Source organism: Amphiura filiformis, chromosome 12 (genome assembly GCF_039555335.1).
Source record: "Amphiura filiformis chromosome 12, Afil_fr2py, whole genome shotgun sequence".
NCBI lineage: Eukaryota > Metazoa > Echinodermata > Ophiuroidea > Amphilepidida > Amphiuridae > Amphiura > Amphiura filiformis.
The window spans coordinates 54649802-54655801 of NC_092639.1; positions in this window are offsets into that span (position 1 = coordinate 54649802).

The following is a 6000-nucleotide window of genomic DNA, read 5'->3' on the forward strand; positions in this document are numbered from 1 at the left end:
TCAAAATAAAAGGCCTATTTCTTTCCTCGTATAATCGAGCCTTGACCCCCCCCGAACTGCAAATAGATATAAATGACGCCATCTAACGTTTTACATTTGAAGGAAGTTTGATTTATTTGTTCCGTTTATTTCAGTTTCAGATCCAGGTTACAACGCTGGTGGCGTGTGAAGTTCCCACAGAATTGGAAATTCCTCATGATACTAGTAATGCACAGGCGGCGAATGGCATGATGGTCGGAGAGAGCTGGCAAAACCGCTCGGCCGTATGGCATTTTCCATATACTCGGTTAGTTTTGTGAGGTTCATTATCGAACCCCAACGGTTTTAGCTTGTATTTATGTTATTTATTAACATAGGCCTATTTGTTTGTTATATTTCAAGCGTTTTAAAATGTCAAAATAATCCCATTCAATTACACGGTTGACGATTGGAATTTACTGAATTTAGAGAATGCACGGTGCATACCACCTGATAATGCATGAATACAGACCACAAAATAATTAAGGGGTAGACTAGGTAATTGTTGGTCGAAGCAACCGAAAAAAAAAAAAGATTTTCATTATCTAAATCAATATATACATGATTGAAAAAGGCTTTGATGTTTTGCAAAAGTTCATTAAGTCATATACTTTGAAAACTTGCTTGATTTATTGTTGTTAATGAGTTATACAGGGTGTCCCAGAAAAAATTACCGGGCAAACTAATTTGGCCATAACTTAAGAATTAAGCAACCAAATCGTAAAATTTAAAAAGCAGCGTGTAGCCCATTTTATTTTGCATCTTATATGTCAATTTTATTTGAATCAGTTAACCAGTTGCGAAGAAATGAGCGATTACATAACACATGCACAAATTCACTTCATTCCAAGTTTGCAAGAAAGTTCACTCAACACAATGCACTAGTGGTTAACATGCTTTATATTTTGTTTGGTGAAATCCTTCTTGTTCTTCTTCAACAATCTGTTTCTTAGAAACAAACTTTACAATATTAATATGAAACCTTGCATGATACTCAGTACTTGTAAATATCTTTCTTCGTTTAGAAAATATTAACATATTGGACAACATAAAGAATGAATTCGAGCTGGTTATAAATATCGGTTTTCTTTCTTATTTTTGGAATATTTCCAATAAAATGGTAATACAAACTTCTTAAATCTTGTAGGGATGGAAGAAAATGTCCAGACGAGTAACCCTGTTAAATGAGGATTTGGACATTATGTTGTTCCGCCTTGCACTCATTTGGAAGGCTTGTCTGATAGCGGCTATGTTGTGCAAAGTACGTACAGTTCTTGGTCTCCCTGACCTGCCCTTATTCAGTGACCTGTCCTTATTCAGGTTGAGGCTCGTACCTTTCTCCTGATACTTTATTTAATTGTTCCTGATTGTTTGTTCAGGCCTTCTGTGATATAGCCGTCTGAAATCTTGCTGGGTCTGCACAGCACTGTGTGTTTCTGCATATCTTAAGACAACGAAGGCCCTTTGACGGGCAGTAAACTATTCGCCAACCATGTTTGACAAGAAACATTGAAGCAATGGGCATAGACTGCACTGCTATAAGTGAAGTACAATCTGAGTTTGACAGCTAGGTCTATATGCTGGTTGTCCAGTTATTATCATGTTAATTAAAAACCCATTGTTAAACCATCATTTATAAAATAATGTCCACTCCAACCAACCTGTCGGAATATCAAAAACCATTGTTGGAAGACGGGATGAGTTGTTGGGCTTGTTGTTATTTTTTGAGATGTAATGTCTTCATTCATCAGCTTTACCCTTATTCATTGACTGAATTCAGGTCGTCCACGTTCAAAGGTGAAAGCATGAATAACAAAACATTATCGATTATAAAATAGATACGAGGACTAGATTTAATGAGCTACACAGAACTTAGGAAGAGGTGAGCGAATATGAAAAAGGGCCTGTTGATCAAACTTGGAATGAACTGCGTTGACGCATGCATTATGTAATCGCTCATTTCTTCGCAATTGGTCAACCGATTCAAGTAAAATTAACATGTCAGATGCAAAATAAGATGGGCTACACGCTGCTTTTTGATTTTTTGATTTAAATGCTTAATTTTCAACTTACAGCCACATTGGTTTGCCCGGTAATTTTTTTCTGGGACACCCTGTATACGATTTACAACCGTGTTGTTGTTTCAGCCCTCTTTGCAACAACTCAAGAACCACAGGACAAAATTATATCTGTGACATTTGAATTCTTCTACACGCTGGCTATGAATGATGAATGCAATTTTTGCCAAAGCTCACTACCATTCGCAAGAGGCTGCGAACTACCTATTCGCAACAGTTTAAAATAGTTGCTATCCTTAAGGCACCGATTTTGTTCACCCTTGTATATAGCCTATAAACAAAGTAGGCCTAATATAAAGTAATTTAATATGTCCAAATTAAAACCAGCAGCCATTGCTTGTACCTGTTGTTGAAATCGGTAATTGATAAATTAAAGAAACGGTGATCGAAAACCGTAGGAACGACAAAATGTTCTATTCAATGGAAATCACGCTACATGCCCAGAGCTCTGATTTGTACCATGGGGAGAGCAGAACCAGGGAGCAGAAGTCTGAATGTATAATTCACAGTTTTTTCCAAGCCAATACCCCAGCAAGAGTTGTCACCGTCGGTAATTAAAACAGGGACCTCATGCACCAAAGGCAAGTACCCCATATATAAACTATTAGGCCACGCTCTCCTTAGGGATGCCATCAAAACTCGGTTGACCGGACGAGTTTTGATTTCATCCCATAAGAACTTTCATGGATAAAACACTAAAATTAAAACAAAATTTTATTTCAGAAAATTTGTTTAAAAATATGTTTAAAAACGTGGTGCAAGATAGTGTTTAGTTTTTGGCAGTAAAAGTTGTACAATAAGCCCCCCAAAAAAAAAAGAAGATTAGTAGCCATATTGCCCTTTTGACCGGCCCTAAATTCTTAAAAATTTGTTGGCCTTTTTTTTCATATATTTTCATTTTGGTATAAAATGCACAAAAATGTTTTGCCTGTTTGTAATTCGTACTGCACGACTCTGATATATGAAAAAAGAAGAAAAACTATAAATCATTGTATTTTGTGGTGAACTTGAATTTATTGATATTATAGGCCTATCTGGCAAAAAATAACCAGAAAAAAACTTAAAAGTAAAACTACAATTTTAGGCCTAACATTTAGACACCGTTGTTTTAACATTGTTTGATAATATAATTGCCTAATCTTTAATAACATGTATAACTTTTGGGGGACTGCGTTTTGGTCCGTTTGTCACGGTTTGTGTTTGCTGGGTAGGCCTACTTTTACTTTAATTCATTTACGGTATCGTTAGTAAATTATTTTTTGAGCGTATACACTTGAAATGAATTTCTGTAATGTGCACCATTCAATTAGTGTCAGCGTAACAAATTTGGTATACATATCATACCTTTATGCTGAATTTGTAAGTGTATTGAACAATAATACCAAATTTGGGCCTGAACCAAAAATCTTGCAAACACAACAAGTAAACATCACAATATAGTATTAAATGTATTATAGTTCTGTCAAAGCCAAATAACAAGGTTTGTCACTTGATTGCATTTGAATTTGCCGACCAAATAAATAACAAATGAGCTATTCATCGAATTGTATCTAATCGGGACATAGTCCTAAACCATTAGCATAATTTTGAATGAAATAAAGATTGATTGATTGATTGATAATGCACATCATAATGAAGACAATAATGATATTGAAATAAAGGAAACTAGGCCCTATACGTGATACAATTGCGATAACAACGAATCCGGGATCAACACAAAAAAAAGAACAAAGTTAGTCAGTAGAAAACATCCATAGGCCTAGAATTATTTAGATATGATTTGTCGCACACATGCATTTTACATGTTTTATGTTGCGAGTATTATGCTCTGCATGCTAGCCATAGGCTTCAACATGATAGAAAGTCCAAGTTTTGAGATATTTTCTCAAAATATCAAGAGCTATCTTAAGAACCACTGAACCAATCAATACTAGGCTTGAATTCTAGTGAAATTGTCTAATTAAAAAAATTGAAACTTGTCGTCTGCAGGGGTTTGAATCACACTTGGGACGTAAATGACAGCAAGCACAACGCCACGATTTCAAAAACTCCGGGGAAGGACACTCACTAAAAATGAGTGACGGGGACGTGCGGCCACATTGACTCCCATTTTTCAACTCCCTCTCACCCAATGACCCCCATTTTTGCTTTACTGAACTCCCTTTCACCCAATGACCCCCATTTTTGTTTTCCTGTCACCAAACTTATGCCAACTTAAGACCCCACTTTTCAAGAATTTTGGACAAATTTCTGATAATCTCTCACCGAATTATTTTTCAAAAAAATTCAAATTTTAATGACGTTTTGAATTTTTTTCCAGTCTCACGGAAAGATCCCTTTTTTTGTAAGATTTTCCCCAGTCTCACGGAAAGACCCCCCGGGGGCCTTCTCACCGAAATACCCCCCCCCCCTTTTACGGTGTTAGGCTCTCACCGAAAAACCCTTACACTGGTAAAACAGCAGAGCAACACTTAATAAACACTTGAACACTTTAAAGTGTTTGAAATACTTGTCTGTACAGCGAAGGTATAGGGGTGTTAATATTTATAACCACTAAAGTTACACTAAAACATGTAAAAATATGAAGATGTTTATGTTTTTAACACAAGATAGTGTCATGTGGAACATAATAATAAATATTATTATTTCTCTCATAACACAGGACTGAACTTGTCTGTCTTTAATACCGGCTACATATTATGTGAATCCTTAGAATGAGAGGAATACGGGTTTTTTTAAAACCAATAATTGCGGACCAATTTGAATAACCCTGTGTCAAACTTGAATTACCGGTACCCTCTTATAATAGGCCTATGTCAAATTTGAGGATTTGACTGTTATGAAAATGCACATAAATGAGTTGTAATCAGTTAGGCCTACATAGAACCACTCTCTCTCTCTGTTAGTATATAGAATTCATTGCGTTTTAGAGGGTTTTCGGGCACATTGGACATGTTGGAGCCCAAACTGCAGAACTGTGTGATAATACTATAGGCCTATATGCATCAATCTTTCCATCTAAAACAAATCTATGACACTAACAAAGGTGCCAAAATCTGAAATGTGACTTTTTCCTCCTCTTCTTCTTTTAAAATGAGTAAATTTTTAATTGGTTGCAGAATTGTTTTACTGCATGGATTTGCAGTGATATAAGGATTTTTTAAAGACACCTTTAGTTTCTTAACCACTAAAGGTATAGGTCTATACAAAATTTCTTTGTTTTGGCCCCTCTTCAAAAGTATTTTTAATTCTTGTGAAATACCGTTACACTCGCAGCGAATTCTATTACACAATTGTATGGGGGTTCTTGTTTATGAGCCTTAATTAAAGTACATAAAAGTGACCTAAATGAGGCTATAGCGCCCTTTCCAACCCCGGGGGGGGGGACATCAAAAAAATTTGGTGGGTATGCTCCCCCGAAATTTTGAGGTGGTGGGTCTTTGGGAGCTGACAACGTACCGGTAAAAGGGGGTCTTTTGGAGCTGCGAACCGGAATGCGAACAAGTAAAATGGGACTTTTGGTCAAAGGGTCTTTCTTGGCTTTTTGTTTGAAAATCCCCTGAAAAAACCCAGAAATATGAGGAATGGGCAATTTTTGGGTCTTTAAGAGCTGAAATAATTAAAATCAATGGAGCTCTATTTTTTAATATAGGGGGCCTTTTAGAGCTGCGAAGGGGCGGGGTCTTTCCAAGGGAGCATACTCGTATGGTCATTTGTGTTAAGTGCCCCCCCCAGGTTTCCAACCTCTTCTAATCTTCATCTCCAGCTATACTGTACGCCCTAATCTGGTATGGCCTACATGTACAATTAGCGCTTTGCCACTGGGCAATTTATTTGACTCTGGAAAAGTTATTTCTTTTGTTGAATTCACCACAAATCTATCGTGAGGTTTTGATATTTTGCA